The sequence below is a fragment of the Pinus tabuliformis genome, chromosome 3_2, assembly GCF_031772625.1.
Source record: "Pinus tabuliformis cultivar Carrire ecotype Pingquan chromosome 3_2, CPIR1, whole genome shotgun sequence".
Lineage (NCBI taxonomy): Eukaryota > Viridiplantae > Streptophyta > Pinopsida > Pinales > Pinaceae > Pinus > Pinus tabuliformis.
The window spans coordinates 355,797,108-355,816,326 of NC_142302.1; positions in this window are offsets into that span (position 1 = coordinate 355,797,108).

Consider the following 19,219-nt stretch of genomic DNA (forward strand, 5'->3'; position numbering starts at 1 on the left):
TGGCTATAGGTATGGAGGTTAATCTTTCCAAATCTAAGATTTTTTTCTTTAACACCAATATTGCTATTCAAAGGAATATCTCTAGAATTTTGGGCTTTCAAAGGGATTTCCTACCTCCAAAATATTTGGGAGTTCCTATTACTGCTAAACCTCTGCATCAGAGCATTTGGGAGATGGTGATTAATAAGATGCAGGATAAAATCAGGAATTGGACCATCAGATCTCTAAACCTGGTTGGTAGGTTGGTGCTTACAAAAGTTTTTCTTCAATTTATCCTAGTCTTCATGCTTTCAGCACTCTCAACACCAAAAGGAGTCTTACAACAATTCAGAACCATTCAAAGATACTTCCTCTAGGGTAAGGGGGAGAAAAGTAAGAAATGGGCCTTGGTAGCTTGGGAAAAGATTTGCAAACCTAAAAATCATGGGGGTCTTGGTTTGGACGATCCAGAGGTTCTAAGCAATGCTTTAGGGGCTAAATTATGGTGGCAATGGGTAAAAGAACCAAATGCTCAGTGGGCTAGTATCTGGAAAGAGAAATATGCTAGCACTTGGCAAATTAACAATAAAATAAGGATGTTTGGAAGTATAAAGGGCTCATACATCTGGAATAAGGCCTGGGAGAATAGAGGCTTAGTACAAAAGAACAGCTTCTGGGAAATCAAAGAGGGAGATTTGGCACTATTTTGGGAAGATAAATGGCAACAAGAACCGATATTGTTAAAAGAGGATTTTGTGGACCTCAAGATAGAGACAGACATCATAGGGTTATCTAAGGTCAAATATTTTTGGGACCAAACCAATAATGCAGGAAAATGGAGAAACTGGAGGAACATTGTTTATAAGGAAGACAACCCCTTGAAAGCTAAAGTAGAGGCTCTTATGAAAATGCTGGAACAAAGGAAGATTCTAGTAACATGGGGACATGATAAGTTAATATGGGGCAAAAACAATGAGGGTACCTTTAATCATAAGGAGGCAAAACACATACTCCTTGTGCTGGATTCTCTTGCTCCGAATAGAATTTGGCAGAATCTATGGAGGCATCAGGGCTGGATGAAGATTAAACTCTTCATGTGTCTAGTTTATCATAAGAAAATTCTGACTTGGGATAACATTTGAAAAAGGGGTGTTCTAGGGCCTTCCAGATGCCAGCTCTGTGAGGCCCAAGAGGAAACTATGGAACACCTCCTCAACAATTGCATCTTCACGTCTAGGTTATGGGATTCTTTTGCCACCATCTTCCAAAAGACCGATAGGGATAGAGGGAGTATTATCAATACCCTAAACAACTGGAGGCGAAATTTTTCAGATTATGAAATTCTTGGCTCAGCTTGGGCTCTCACACCTAGCTTCTCTATTTGGACTGTCAGGAAAGAAAGGAACAACATAATCTTCAAAAATGAAAAGAGATCCTTCTAATGTCTTTTTGAGAAGATTTTGAAACAACTTAGGGAGACGATTAGTACTACTGTGTGAAATCCACCTAAGAATCCACCTTCAGAGGTTGAAATGAGGATTCTCTGATAGTTGGTCATTTAGGGGCTTATTCCTCAAGGCCTGGATAGAAAGGTTATGATAATGAACACTGATAAAGACTACTGGTATACTCCCCTTCCGGCTTTCCTGAAATATAACATTGATGGGGCCTCAAAAGGCAACCCAGGCACTGCTGGCTTTGGAGGGGTGTTAAGGGATGAAAATGGAAACATCCTTTCCATCTTCCATTTCCATTTAGGTAGAGCCACTAACAACATGGCAGAATTAATGGCTATGGAGCAGTGTTGAGAACTCCTGGTGCAGGATAATCTGCATAATGTGACTATCGAACTTGACTCTGAGTTAATCATTAACTCGGTCAAAAGAATTAGCTGTGGCAAGGGGCTGGAGAAGGTTTCAAAACATTGGAGGCTGATCTAAGTCTTTCAACAGATCCAACTCCACATCTTGGGCCTACACACAGTAATTTTTAACCATGTGCGAAGGAAGGCCAACAAACTGGCAGATTTTCTGGCTAATCAAGGAGTGAATTGTACCATTAACAAGGTTGTGAAGGGTTGGCAAGGTTTGCCTCAGAACAGACTTAAGGAACAGTGTTACTGCCAAGCGGATGAAGATATGATGGTGTATCGTCGTAAATCCATGGAGGCTGTGTCCAGATAATTTGGTATCATTACGAGTTGCTATTTTTTCCTCTTTTTGTTCCTTCATGGGTTGCTCGGTAAATTCTGCTACCTGGGTAGTTGGCCGAAGGGATTAGGCTTTACATTACATGGGTTCATAAACTGTTGCAGAGGGGATGGAGCAAGAAGCTGGAATCCAGGATTTCGTGCGGTCGGAATATCCCAGATTCTCTTCATAGGGACACAATTCCATTCACAGAGTGGTTTTCTATTTGTGAGGAGCCTTCTAAGTAGAAAGCGGTATTTAAGAAATGGGAGTGATTCCACTCAACGCGCTACACGTGGCCGAGGGGTGGATACGAATACCGCCCTCATCGCACGCTAACTATCGGTGCTTTAGACCCATGCGATATGATCCTCGGCTGTCAGATCAAGCATGGTGGATCTACGACTAAGAATCAATGAGCTTGTTAGTGGGTCCATGTAGTTAAACGGTGGTCTCTTTGGCATCACGATATCTTCCTCAGCCGTTCGATCAAGCTTGGAGGATCTATGGTTAGGAACCATCGAGCATGTCAGTGGGTCCATTCAGTTAATTGGTGGGCTTCTTGGCATTGCGATGTCTTCCTCAGCCGTTGGCTTGGGCAAGGAGTTTTGACGGTGGAGATTAAAGGCTTCAAGGTTGATTTTTGTTCTGAGGATGTTAGGTATTTCTTTGATACGAGTGTTAGTCCCCCCATTCGGATTTTGGTGGGTTGAAGGTTTGGCTTTGGTATTGTCTAGCATTTGAGGGTTTTACTATTTTGATGATAGGGATCAAGATTTTTACCCTTAACTTGATGCCCTTGGTTTTTAGAGAGTAGTTTTTACTTAGTCCATGGATCCACATGGTTGGTTGTATTCTATGTAAATTATTTTCCAATTTAATGATATTGAAGGCACGACTCTTGCTTTAGCAAAAAACATATACTACACAAGAAATTAAAAATAAAATTGTCAGAATATCATATTCAAACTGCAAAATTAAAAGTTACAAAATCTCATACATGGTGTGTGCATCAGGTGTGGTCAAGTGTAAAAATCTAAATGTTCTTTCTCTCTGAATCACCCTGTAACAACCCTGGTCAAAAATCCATGTAATCAAATTTATTTAAGGAAAAATAATAATCATGGACACAGGACACATATTGACGCCATCCTAAGCTGCATATCCCCAATGATGTAGCCTAAGCTGCATATACCCACTATATGCAAATAAATTGCATGTCACACTATGTGTGTACATGTCCCAAGAATTTCAAATATTCCTTGTCTTTGTAAACCCTTCACAAATGGAGGTTTAAGGCTCCTTAATTAAACTCTATGTGGAAACATCCATTTAACTATCCACAAGTTATAACTTTGGGTCACTTTTCACCTTCGATGCTTATCAACCATACCCTAGTCTTTAGATTTTTGTTAAACTCAAACTTAACCCATAAAACATTAATCTGCGTATTTCTATTATAATTTCCATATAATAGAAATAACTCATAAACCACACTTAAACCTTACCTTTCCGCCATTCCACAAACCTTTGCACATACATCGATGCTCTCCTTAGCACGTTAAATCTCCGTCGTCGATCTCCTTCCTCGATCTGACGGTTATCGCGTCACCCGATCGTTAAGTAGCTTAGCCTATCTCCACCATTGATCTGTCATATCCGATCCAACAGCTATCACATCACTCGGTCGCCAACAAACTTGGCTGATCACCACCATTGATCAATCCCGCTCGATCAAACATTTATCGCGCAATCTCGTGCAGATATTTGCACGACCGATATCAGATTAGAAGCACACGAGAAAAGTGGTTTTATCTCTCCATCGTTTGCTACGTGTCAGCCGCTAAAGGTAATTGTGTGAAATTTCTAAAGACTATTTACCACCTTTAGGGCGCGCGAGAAACTTTTTACCCCTTGTGAATACCACTTCGTCATTCTACTAACATGTGGTTTTAATCTCTACCATTCATCTCCTTGACTTTATTTCTTACGAATTAATCTTATCCATCTATTGCACACAATCTCGTCCGTTCATCTGATGGATCTAATGGTTCCTAAACACTGTTATGTTATTTTGGTTCTTAATGTGTATTCGCCCATTTGGCTTTCCGCCTGTGTATTTGTCTTCACATCACAATCTTCATTTGTTCTAATCTCAATCTCCACTCGCGCCTTTATGCTTCCTTCACCTTCGCTATAACATTAAAGGATTTCTCCAATATTGTCCATGTTTAAAAGCATAACACTCCTCTCTGCACTTCTTCTCTGATTCTGTACACCTGCAACCTACGTTACGCATAATTACTCAAGTTCACACACAACTTATAATTCAAATAGACATCACACAAACTCATAATCGAGTTATCTGTATTAATAAACAACCATTTACACAAGAATTTATGCCTTGGCTTGATTTTCAATATGAGTGGCCTTTCCTTTCCTACTCGTAGGCCTAAATGGCTGACTCTTTGACTCTTGACTGACTGGATTACTCTCTACCTGACTACTATGCCTTTTACGCTTACATTTATACAAAAGGTTCTATTTAACCAATTTTGGTTCAGATCCTTAATTTGCTGAACTAATTCCTGAATATCCTCTAAGTCCACTTTTAACTCCAGTAATCCCTAAGAATCCTCTCTAGTTCCACGAATCATAACACCACTTTTTAGTCTAAGGCTTATAGTTGATTTCCAGCTCTCTTGTCAACACTCATCATCATTCATGTTCTCCTACATTCGAGAGAATTTACAAATATGCTCACAATAACTAATTAATTCCCATTATAATCACTCAAAACATTAATAATTACATACACATGAGTCCAAATTCCTTGAAAACACAAGATCCCCTAAGTTAACTAGAACATAATGAAATTACTGAGCTGTATGCTCCTACATCAGACTCCCAAGGTTAAAATAATCATGATCTCCTAATCATGTGCTTTTGACCTTTATCTTCCTCTATCCAATACTTTTTTCTATAATTTGTCTTTGGTTGCTACTATTGTTTGTTGTTGTTGTCCAGGTTTCCACACTTTATGTTGCTTTGCCCCACTAGCTATGCTTTCACAGTCTGCCACTTTCTTTCTCTTTCTGCTGCTCCTTGGCCTTCTTACTACTGTTTTCTTTTGAGGCACCTTCATCATCAATCTTTTTATTCTTTCAATATCTATGTCCAATTTATCTTTTGACTGATAATTACTTTAACATTTGTTGTTGTACTCTGTCCACTCATCTTAAAACTATTGTTTGATGACTTCTCTTTGAAGTTGTTCGATTCTTACTACTGCCCTTTCATCTTTACCCCATTGTTGCTGTCCAAACAATCTCTCTTCAATATTTGTAAATCTACTTACAAAAAGTAATTTTTCCTCCAATTTCCTTTGTACTTGATTCCCATCAAATACATCACTATGATGTTCATCAATTCCAACATATTTTCTTTCCTATTCTTTGACAACCCTCAATAATTGTCCTTCACTTCCTTGACCGATTCTGACAATCAATTTAACTTCTTCAAGCACAATATCTTCATGCATTTCATCTTCCTCATCAGTAGGTCTGACCTGGCAACTTCCAGTCTTCTTTAGTTCTAAAAATGACTCTTCAACTTGAAGCATGTCTGTCTCATTTTCATCAAATCCTGTATTCATAAAACAATTATCAGAATTAAAAATATAAGGCCCTTTTACCTCTTCTTCCTTTTTTAGAAACATCTCAGTATGCTGCTCTGAGTTTTCCTCTTTTATCAGCGCATCAATATGTTGATTCTTCAAAGAATTTTCTAAATAATTTTCTAAAGGACTCTCGAAACTGTGAGCAAGTCTCTCTTCCACACCATCTGCTTCAATGGTGTCTTTCTTCTCTTGTCCACTGTAGTGAATTGTTTCATCTACAATGACACTGTCATACTCTGAGTTTTTGAGAAAATACTCTAGAAATTCAAGTTCTCTATGACACTTCATAAGTGTTTCATCATCACTTATAATTCCTGCATTTATACACAAATTATCGATTTGAAAATTACAAGGTTCAACAGTCTCAATTATTTCTTCACATATCAGCTCTTCAGACTGATTCTCATCTCCTTCTTTCATAAGAAATTGTTCCTAGATTTTAATAGCTTCAAACATCAATGTATTATTAAATTCTTTCTGCTGCAATAATTCACTGTTTTTCCCATTTAAGAGACATTCTCCATCCTTCTCTACTTCAGAGTAGTCATCTTCTAAAAGATACTCTTCCATACTTTTGACATATTCAAAAGACTGATCATCCTCTAGAAAACCTTCTTTTGTTAGTGACCAATCATCAGATGTCCCTTCTCCCTTTGCTAAATATTTAGCATATACTTCTTCTTTCTTAACATCTTTCCGTAGATGTCCTTCTTCTTCAATACATTTTGCCTTGCTGTCTCTCTATAACCCTTCTTCTAGAGCTATCCTTGTCTCATCATTTGCATTAATATTCTCTTGCATTTTTCCTTCATCAATAACATTAATCAAATTCATTATATTACCTCTCTGAGACAATATTCCTTCGTTATTCATTAGAATAAGATCTTAATCTTCCATCTCTATGACAGCTTCAAGTGACTATCTTCTCTCATTAAGTAACTCATCCATTGATCTCTTTCTCCTGTAACTAGTCAAATTCTTCACCCTCTGAGAAATCTTCTTTGTCACCTTTTACTTCAAGATCTTCATCCATCCTGAAGACATATTCACAAAGTTTCTTTTCTCCTACAATACTTGCAATCATACACAAACTATCAGTTTTAAAAACATAAGACCTTATGGTCTCACTTGATGCTTCAGGCATCATATCTCTTTTTTGCCTTGAATTCTCACAATAATGCATAAGATTTTCCACAGATCTCCAGTCTTCATATTTAGCCAGAACTTCAACCTGTTCTACTTCACAAATGGAAACTTATATTTCCAACTCAGCTTCTCTGAGTTCTTCCACCAACCACTTTACTTGCCTTTGTTGTAGCCTTCTCTACAACTCATACCACTTCACTGCCTTTTTCCTCAAGGCCCAACCTTGTCTTTGGTTTTCCTATAGTATCATCCTTAATACATTGAATTGTTCTTTTAACTCTGTATTCTCCTTGTCACGCTCCTCTTGACTCATTCTCTTGCCATTTTCCTTGGCATCCTCCTTCTTCACTTTTCTTCTATTTTGGTCTTCCTCAGAACCTCTGTTATCTCTGTTATGACTATCAATAGTCATCTCATTCTCTATCTTTATGAGTTCCTCACTCACTTACTATGAGATACATTAAAACCTCTGCAATGACAAGTCCTCCCTACTACCACTTACCTCACCAAGATTTCCTCTGTACCCAGTCTTTTGGCAAGTACTTGGTTCTCTATTCTCTGGAATCTCTTTGAGCACTTCTCTTTGCTCCTTCCAGGCTTCAATTCATCTACACCTTTTAGGAACACAATTGTCCTCTTTATCCAACCTTTGTTGGAATTATCCAAGGTTTTGACACATTATGCTTTCATTCAGAAACTCTTATCAGCTTCCTTCATCCCTTAGCAATTCTACTCACATCCTCTATGGAATTGCCTTTATGATCTTTCCGTGAGCTGCAACAAAACCTTTGCAGTAACAAGTCTCCTTCTTGCTACACGATACCTCACTAAGCTTCTCTCCTCTGAGCTCAGTCTTTTGGCATCTCTCTAGTTCTTTCCACTCCTTGCTCTAGGTTGCTGCAATCTTCTCACCTTCTATCTTCAAGACCTCTGCATGATCTTGTTATACCATTCACCTGCACTGTGAATGGATTATTCTCTATTTCCTTTGCATCTACAAATTCTGCTACACTTTATCTCTATGTGCCTGCTATTTGTCAGATTTAAAATATGATCTCCTCTTGCCTGTATACATACCTCCAAAACATAACTATGTTGTAAGTTTCCTTAAAGAATTCTTATACGCATAATTTCCTTATTCTGCTCTGATACCAAATGATGCCAGCCTAACCTACGTATCCCCAATAATGCAGCTTAAGCCGCATATACGCATAGTATACAAATAAATTGCATGTCACACTATGTGTGTACATGTTCCAGGAATTTCAAATATTCCTTGTCTTAGTAAAACCTTCACAAATGGAGGTTTAAGGCTCCTTAATTAAACTCTACACAGAAACATTCATTTAACTATCTACAGGTTATAACTTTGGGTTACTTTTCACCTCTGATGCTTACCAACCATACCCTAGTATTTAGACTTTGGTTAAACTCAAACTTAACCCATAAAACATTAATCCGCTTATTTCTATTATAATTTCCGTATAATATTAATATCTCATAAACCGCAATTAAACCTTACCTTTCCACCATTCGAGAAACCTTTACACATACATCGATGCTCTCCTTAGCGTGTTGTATCTTCGCAATCGATCTCATTCCTCGATCCAACGATTATCGCGTCACCTGATTGCTAACTAGTTTAGCCAATCTCCACCATTGATCTCTCTCATCTGATCCAACAACTATCGTGTCATCCGATTGCCAACAAACTTGGTTGATCACCACCATTGATCAATCCCACTTGATCTAATGGTTATCACGCAATCTGGTGTAGATATTTCTACGACCCATATCAGACTGGAAGCACGTGAGAAAAGTGGTTTTCTCTCTCCATCGTTTGCTACATGTCAGGTAATCACATGAAATTTTGAAAGACCTCTTACCACCTTTAGGGCGCACAAGAAACTGCTTATCCCTTGCAAATACCACTCCATCCTTCTACTAACACGTGGTGTTAATCTCTATCATTCATCTCCTTGACTTTATTTTGCATGACTTAATATCATCCATCTATCGCACACAATCTCGTCTGTTGATTTGATGGATCCAAAGGTTCCTGAACACTATTACATTCTTTTGGTTCTTAATTTGTAATCGCCCATTTGGCTTCCTGCCTATGTATTTGTCTTCACCTCATTATATTCACTTGTTCTGATCTCGATCTCTGCTCGTGCCTTTATGCTTCCTTCACGTTTGCTGTAACATTAAAGGCTTTCTCCAATACTGTCTATGTGTAAAACCATAACACTCCTCTCTGCACTTCTTCTCTAATTCTGCACACCTACAACCTATCTTACGCAGAATTACTCAAGTTCACACACAACTTATAATTCAAATACACATCACACAAACTCATAATCGAGTTATTTGTATTAATAAACAATCATTTACACAGGAATTTCTTCCTCGCCCTGATTTTCAATATCAGTGGTTTTTCCTTTCCTGCCCGTAGGCCTAAATGACTAACTCTCTGACTCCTGACTGAATGGCTTACTCTCTACCTGACTACTATGCCTTTTAGGCTTACATTTATACAAAAGAATTTGTTTAACCAATTTTGGTTCAGATCCTTAATCTGCTGAATTAATTCCTGAATATCCTCTAAGTCCACTTTTAACTCCAATAATCCTTAAGAATCCTCTCTAGTTCCACAAATCATGACACCACTTTCTAGTCTAAGACTTATAATTGATTTCCAGCTCTCTTGTGATCACTCATCATCATTCATGTTCTCCTACATTGAAGAGCACTTACAAATATCCTCACAATATCTAATTAATTCCTATTATAATCACTCAAAACATTAATAATTACATACATAGGAATCCAACTTCCTTGAAAACACAAGACCCCCTAAGTTAACTAGAAAATAATGAAATTGCTGAGCTATATGCTCTTGTATCACATATTCCAAGCTTAATGTTTGGAAAAACATCTTAGTGTGGGTGTTCATTTGGTTTATTATGGCTATGGAAATTGGAAAAGGAATTGGCTAAGGCTTTGGAAAGGCAAATTGGTATTTATTTATCATTTATTTATGCAAATAATGGAAATTAGGATAAAAGGAAGGTGAAAGGTCATAGGTTTCATGTGAGGAGGAAAATGAAGGAAAATAATGGAAAATTGAAGAAAATAGAGGCCTCATTAATAAAGTTTCTTCTGAGGATCAATTCATGGCTTTTGTCAATTCAAATTTTTTTTTTAGTTCAATTTGTAAGCTCTCTTCTATTCTCTTTATCTCATACTCTTGGATACTTATAGTTTTCTTCAAGCACTCTCGTTGGAGTATGGCATACTTGGTATTTGAAGCAAAAAGGCGAAGGAAGAGAAGGAGAGGATAAGATGACATTGGGATCAACAACTACAATGGGTTTTTCTTGTAGGTACCGAGTTACATGTATGATTTCATTAATAGTTTTGGCATGCATGGCATATGCATGTGTTATCTTGGTCATGATCTATCATTGGCATGGAGGATTTCCTAGATTGACAATGTTTTTGCCTAGCCTTGCCATTTCCTAGATAATCATGGTGTTGTGGGAGTCTTTCCCTTTTTCTTTCTCATTGATTCTCATGTTCCTTTGGTTGTGGGTTGAGTTATTAGTTATCGGAGCCTTGGTTGGAAAAAAGCTCTAGAGTTGGGAAGTATTTTTGCATTGAGTTACTATTCATGGAGCCTTGGTTGGAAAAAATGCTTCAAAGACCTAAACAACTTGAGTAAAGACAAATCTGGTGATGGATAGTGATGTCTGACCATGAGGTGGAATCACTGGTTGAGGGTTTAGTCATTTTGGCCTATGGAAGCCCTGTTTTTATTTGATGGATTTTTTTTCTGAGAACCCACATTCATGCTTGGAATATAGAATGGGGGTGGTTGGCTGAAGAGAGATTTAGTTCATCAAATCTATCGTTGGGTGGAATGTGGAAGTCCCGAACATGATTGGCCATTGCATTCATTAACAAGGGCTGTCTTTATCCCTAGTATTTTATGGGTAAATATATGTATTTATATGTGGCTTATATGGATGTTATATCCTTGATATTCCGATTGGTTATATACTGGTTACGAATGAGTTTTATGATAGTGAAAATGTATGGCTCTCAACATGTCTTGGTTAATCACTGAATGCAAAATGAATATATGGCTTAATAGATGGTAATGAAATTATTATGGTGAGACATCAATTCTTCATAGTGATTCTCAGATAAGTATGAGACCCCTATGCTCTTATCTGTGGTTTAAACATGTAGAATACATATTTTTGACATGTTTGACAAATTGTCTGCCATGGATAGTAGGTGTCGAGTCATGTCCTTATTCAATTATTTTCATTTGTATCATTATTGTGATGTTAATTTTAATTTTTGGAAGTTTCATGGAGTTTTTGGTAGTGGCCTGAGTCCTGGCCCTGAAAAGTGGCACAGAATCTGGAGTCACTAACACAGAACTACCTGGAAAAGTCCGCATTCACATGCATGCCTTGCTTTGGGAGCAACTGGAGGGTCCCAATTGCATTCATGCCCATGTCAAGAAAGCGACTAATGCTTTAATGCAATAAAAAGTCAATTTGTCTCAGGGGTTGGCCACCATGATGTGTTGGATGGCTCCTGGGTGTTATGTTGCATGTGTAGAAGTTCAGGTTGGTTATGTTCCTTCAACTTCACTTCCTTAAATATTACATAGGGAGTTCAATCATATCATAGAAACTATTTTTCACATGTTTACTTCTGTTGGCTAGTTACTTGGGTAGATGTGGGAGGAGGGTGTTACAGGGTGGTATCAAAGCATGGTCTTGTGCTCCTTGGGTGATGTCTAGTTTTCGTTCCCCTTGGATGAAGGTGTTTTCATATGTACATGTAAGTTCCATATAGGTCCTTATGCTTCTGGTATATTTCCTTGTTTTGTATGCACGATGTTGGTCATGACTGCAGTGCCATCGACATATGAAAGTTGATGGTGTTATGGTTTTATGTGGTCATCATGAGTGTATGTCATTTATGCATTGGTTATACATGCCAGTGCTTATATATCGCTATGCATACAATTATGTGGTTGTTTTTGTCATGCATGAGGTCATAACATGTGGTTCGTATGGTCAGGCATTGATGACTTGATAATGATTGAAACAATGAATAAATGTTGATATGATTATGTTTATATATATATATATATATATATATATATATATATATATATTGTGCTAATCTGGTTGGTCTTACAGATGAGATATCCTCCCTAAACTATACTAAGGTACATTTGTTTGTTTATGGTTTGGTTTAGCTGAAATAATATACCTTCTAGGAAGAAGAGAGAAAAGATGACTTTCAAGATGGTATATTACAAAGATTCTCGCTACAAATCATATGAGCAACATCGTGTTGGGAACTCTTCTAACTTAACAAACACATTGAGGATTTTGAAGGAAGAAATAAGGAGTTTCAAAGCACATAATGACATAATCATGAGAAACAAGCAGAAGTCAATGCAATAATTCTTTTGAGTTTGTTGTAGTTCCATTTGGCTTAACTAATGCTCTAACTACTTTTATGTTCTTTATGAATAGTGTGTTTCTTCCTTATATGGAAAAAAATGTTATTGTATTCATTAATGACATCTGATATATTCTAAAAATGAGGAAGAACATGGTTATTCTTTAGCTGCAGTAATCAAATTTCTAAGAGAGGATCAATTGTATGCTAAGCTTAGAAAATGCAGTTTCTTTCACATAGAGGTACATTACATGGGACATGTGATTTACAAGGAAGTCATAGCAGTATATCCAAAGAAGATAAGGGCTATCATGGAGTGGGCAACTCCTAGGAACGTAGATGAGGTAAGATCATTTATGGGGTTAGTAGGTTATTACAAGGGGTTCATTAGGAAATTCTCATAGATTGCATATCCTATCACTTCATTGCAAAGGAAAGGTAAGAAGTTTGAATGGAAAGAGGAATGTGCAACAAGTTTTGGGTAGATGAAACAATTGTTAACACGTGCTCCAATGCTAAATATTGTAGATCTGGACAGGGAATTTGTGGTATGCACATATGCTTTCAAAAGAGAACTTGGTGGAGTTATTATGTAGGAGGGACATGTAGTATGCTACAAGTAATGAAAACTGAATGAGAACGAGCATAATTGTTTGACACATGATCTTAAGTTGGCAACAATCATCCATGCATTGAAGATGTGGAGGCACTATCTTCTTGGAAGGAGGTTTGTACTAATGAGTGGTAACATTGGACTGAGGTACCTATTTGATGAACTGAGTCTGAATGCTAGAAAAGCTAGATGGTTGGCCATGATCATTAAATTCAACTTGGAGAATAGGTACATTAAAGGTAAAGAGGAAAAAGTTACAGATCCTCTTAGCAGGTAGATACAGGTGAACAACATAACATATATGATCTCTTGTGGTATAGATTTGGAGGCTCAGAACTTATAGGTAGGTTAGTAGGATAACAAGTGCATGGAGCCTAGGTGCAACTTATAGTAGAGTATAGGTACATGTACACATACACATATAGGGACATGTACAGGTGTAGGTATAGGTACACAGGATTTGGATTATCGTCTCAGAGTAGATGGCTTGATCAGATTTAGGGACAAGATATATGTGCCAAATGAAAACACGCTTAATAACATTATCTTGAGAGACTTTCATGTAACAATATATTTAGGTCACCCATGATATCATAAGACATTGACAATGATGAAGAAGTTCTACTATTGGTCGAAGATGAAGTAATAGTGGCAGAGTTTGTTGTTAGATGATTGGATTGTCAATAGGTAAAGGCAGAGAGTAAGCATCTAGGTGGGTTACTACAGCCGATCTTGATTCCAGAGTGGAAATGGGAGATCATTTCCATGGAATTCATCACACTATTTCTGAGAACATATAGAAAACATCATTCCAAAGAAATATACCCATTCATCTAGTGATGTGGCATGGGTGTTCATTATAAATCTGGTCAGATTTCATGGTGTTGCAAAGACGATTATGTTAGATAGGGATGGAAAGTTAACATGCATGTTTTGGAAGGAATTTTCTGCAATTTTAGGTACAAATTTGGCCTTCAATGCAACTTATAGACCATATACAAATGAAGAGATATGGAGGGTCAACGGGATATTAGAGTACATGTTGAGGATATGTTTGATGCATCAACAAAGGAGATGGGAGGAGTACCTTCTATTGGCTGAGTTTTCTTACAATAATGGCTACCGGGAATCATTGAGGATGAGTTTCTTTGAGGCAATTCATGGGTAGAGTTGTAATACTTCCATTAGCTATAGTGATCCGGTGAGCAAGGTATTGATTGGACCAGACACGTTAGTATAAATTGAAGGGAAATCCAAGTAATCAAGAAGAATCTAAAGGTAGCACATGGTAGGAAGAAAATATATGTAGATGGGAACAAGTTTTTTAAGGATTTTCACATTCAGGAATAGGTATACTTGCGTATCAAGATAAAGAAGAGCTCCTTGCGGATTAGATCATGTGCCAAGCTGGAACCTTTGTTTTGTGGAGCTTTCAAGATTCTTGAAAGGTTTGGACCAATAGCTTATCGACTTGCACTTCCTCCGACAGTGAAAGTCCATGATGTTTTCCATATATCATTGCTTAAAAGGTATGTTAAATATGTTGATCATGTGATTGACTGGCCTATATTGCAGGTGGATCTAGAAGGATAATTCCAGCTAGAACCTTAGTATATATTGTAGAGAAAGATGCTTATGATATAGTACCAAGAAATCAAGTCGGTTAAAGTGCAATGGAAGCACTTTCGGCCCGATGACGGTACATGGGAGATGGCAGATGAGATGTGGGCTATGTATCCCTCTTTGTTCGCTGGTTAAGCGAATGTTTTTGTATATATTTTGGTATATACGTTGGTGTGGTGTTTTGTTTTATGTATATATGGATGCAAATACTGCCATAAGCTTTGTTATAAATGTCCAATAAGTGGTATGGGTGTCATGTGTTTATGGTTATCACGTTGTTATGTTGTCATGTTGCTTTTATTTTCAACAAGTTGATCATTGTATATATTGCAACGAGCTAAGTTGGAAAGCTCCATGGGCAGTATATTTTGTTTGCAATGGTCTCATTGGTTGTAGGTGTCATTGAACACCGAGGATAGTGTTCTCCCAAGGGGTAGGTGTGTGTAATAGCCCTGGTCAAAAATCCATGTAATAAAAGTTAATAAAGGAAAAATAATAGACATGGTCATAGGACACGCATTCCAAGATGAATGTTGGGAAAAACATCCTAGTGTTGGTGTTCATTTGGTTTATTATAACTATGGAAATTGGAAAAGACAATGGCTAGGGATTTGGAAAGGTAAGGTAGCATTTATTTGGCATTTATTTATGAAAATAGTGGAAATTAGGAGAAAAAGAAGGTCAAAGGTCACACATTGCACATGAGGATGAAAATGAAGGAATATAATGGAAAATTGAAGAAAATAGAGGCATCATTAATAAAAATGAGGTTGTGGATCATTTCATGACTTTTGTCAGTTTAGACTTTTATCATTTCAGTTTTGAAGTCCTCTTCTATTCTCTCTCTCATACTCTTGGATACTTAGATTTTTCTTGGAGAACTCTTGGAGGAGTGTGACATACTTGGGATTTGGAGCAAGAAGGCGAAGGAAGAATAGGAGATCACAAGAGGACATCAAGATCAACAACTACAGTGAGTTTAGCTTGCAGGTACTGAGTTTCATGTATTATTTCCTTACTAGTTTTGGCATGCATGGCATATGCATGTGGCTTCTTGGTCATGATCTATCATTGGCATGGAGGATTTCCTGGATTTATAGTATCTTTGCCTAGACTTGTCATTTGTTGGATAGCCATGGTGTTGTGGGAGTCTTTTCCTTTTTCTATCTGGTTGGTTATCATGTTCCTTTAGTTGTGGGTTGAGTTATTAATTCCTCGACCCTTGGGTGGACAAAATCTATGGATCCCTATAACAACTTGGGTTGAGTTATTAGACTTAGAGCCTTGGTTGGAAAATTTATTTGGATCCCTTGGTGAATTGAGTTACTAGTCCTAGAGCCTTGGTTGGACAAAGCCTCTAGATCCTGGAAAAAAATGTTGGTTTAGTTACTAGTCTTGGAGCCTTGGTTGAAGCAAACACTCTGGAACCCTAGACAACTTGGGTAGAGACCAATCTGGTTATGGGTAGTAATATCTGATCGTTATGCAGAATCACTGGTTGAGGGTTGAGGCAATTTGGCCTCTGGAAGGCATAGTTTGATTTGATTTATTTGTTGTATGAGATCCCACATTCATGCTTTCAATATGGCACAATAGTGACTGACTGAAGAGAGGTTTGGTTTAGCCAATCAATGATGAGGTAGAAAACGGAAGTCCGGAACCTAGTTGGTCTTTTCATTCATCAATAATATCTATCTTTGTCCCTGGTATTTTATGGGTAAATATACTTGTTTATATGTGGCTTATATGGCTTTTATATCATTCATATTTATCTTTGTTATATGTTGGTTACAAATGAGTTTTATGACAGTGAAAATGTATAGCTCTCACCATGTTTCGGTTAATTAGTGGATGCACAGTGAATATATGGCTTAATAGATTGTAATTTAGTTCTTGTGATGAGGCATCAATTCTTCTTAGTGATTCTCATATAAGTATGAGACCCGTAAGCTTAGAGTTGTTGTTTAAACCTGTAGAATGAACGTTTCTCACATGTTTGACAAAATGCCTGTCATGGCTAGTAGGGGTCCAATGAAGACCTTGTTAAAGTATTTTCATTTGTATAATTGTTTTGATGTTACTTTTAATTTATGGAAGTTTCATGGAGTTTCGCGGAGTGGCCTGAGTCCTAGCCCTAAAATGTGGCACAAAATATCGAGTCCCTGGCACATGACTACCTGGAAAATTCCTGAGTCACATGCATGCCTTATTGCGGGAGTGACTAGAGGGTCTCAATCACATGTATTCCCATTTTAAGGGAGCGATTAAGGATTTGATGCAACAAAAAGTAAGTTTTTCTCGGGGGTTGATCGGGTGGATGGGTTTGATGGCTCGTGCGTATTTTGTTGCATGTGTAGAAGGTTAGGTTGGCTATGTTCTATTGGTTCAACTTCCTTAACTATTACATAGGGAATTGAATCATATCATAGTAACTCTTCATGACATGTTTACCCTGGTTGGCCGATTACTTAGGTAGATGTGGGAGGAGGGTGTTACACACACATATCCCCTTTTGAATGAAAAATTACGGCTTATAAAAAGTATTCAATAACCGTTTGAGAAACCATTTTTCATAACTCTCTTCCTTAAGATAAAATGAAATTAATTATAAAAAGTGACTTGGATTTTGAGGAGTAAAATATTTTTTTTATAATTTAATCCCCCAAGCTTCATGCATTCCTGAAATTTCAAGCAATTACGAAATTATCCTACATAATCCTGCACGTAATTCTTCATTAAATTTATTTCAAAAATATTTAGTTTATTATAATTGATTTCTTGCATTAGGTAAAAAAGTATTAGTTACGAAATAATTATGTAAAAATCACAAATAAAAAATCATAAATGCATTTCCTACCTCACTCTAATGGCCTTCGATCATAGTTGTTTACATACCTTTTTCATTTAACTTATCAATAGTAAATTGTTTCATATCATGTGAAAATCTCAAGCCATGGAGTGCATTGTGCGCAGGTCCATATGAAAACAAAATGTAGACCATAATGTCATTGAATAAAATTGATCCATAGTAAAATGGGGCTCTTAACTAAAACTTCTTAAAATGAAATTAATACCCTTTTCAGTTTGTCGGTGGAGAAATGAGATGAGGGTCAGTTAGGCCCAATAAATCTCAAGCGTCAAGGCCTTTTAATCGAATGTCTATAGTTCTCATTAGGTTAGAGGTTAATTGGTTGTTAAAACTTTTGTTGAACCCGATATAATCTAAACTGTTGATGAATTGAGAATGAATTACAATCGATGGAAAAAAGCATGTGATTTAACCTTGGTGAAAGGCCCTATGAGTTAATACATGTTGTATGTCATTTTGGTTTCTACTATGGTCCACTCAATAGCATACATGAGCGCTATGGACAATATTGGAAGGACGAGCTCATATGTTGGCTTCAAACTTTTTAATGTTTGGTGGGGAGAACACCTTCATGTTATACCACATAACATATGTACATGGAGGCATATTTGTTTCGTTTTATTTTTATTTACAAGTCATGTGTGTAAGGGAACATATTTATAAAAAATTTATCCTTATGTATTTTTAAAATGTTGAGACCATGTTCATTATGATCATATGAGGTATGGGGTACGTAAAGTAAGTTATATTAAAAATTTTAATAATTTGTTTGTAGTTTTAATATTTGAATAATTTATTTAATATATATATTGATTCAAATTTAAATTTAGTTCAAGTTATGTTTTGATTTTAATGATATTTAATTTTTATTTATCTTAATTATTTGTTTTTCGATTATTCAAATTTAATTATTAATTACTTAAATTAAAATTTTCATTTATTTATTATTTAAATTATTATTTTTTTAATTTATTATTAAAACTATTATAATAATAATTATAGTTTATAATTAAAAGGCTTTTTCAATTATTAATTCAAAATTAAGATTTTAGATTTGTATTTAATACAAAAATGATTTTCTCATAAGTTATAATGATTTTTATAACAATATACTTAATGGAGGGAAGACATCAAAATTCGAGAAAGCCATTTTTTATCATATAACATAACATGAATTCATATGGAGAGGGAGGCATAACGTGGAACCAATGGAAAGAGCCAAGTTCAAATTGGGATCAAATCAAGCACCAATATCTGGCTCCAATAGGGGATGATGCCTCCCTAGGAGGCATCAAGAATGAGAGACCAAGTGCCTTCGCGTTGGGCAAGGAGTCGACTCATGAGGAAAAACAAAAAAAAGGGAAAATCTAAAGGAATAGAAAGAAAATCTTCACATCTTAAAGTATTAGTTGATTGCTAGCAAGAATGAAACAAAAATAAGTCAAATGAGGCTCTAGTACATAATGATTAACGAGTTCAATGGTTCTTTACATACATTAAAAACATGTTTATATATTCAATGTATCGAAGTATCTATGACAATGATTATGATACATAATAAAAAAAATAGTATATGTCTCATCCCCGGAGTGTTTCAATTCATATATAGGACATACATGCTTACAATT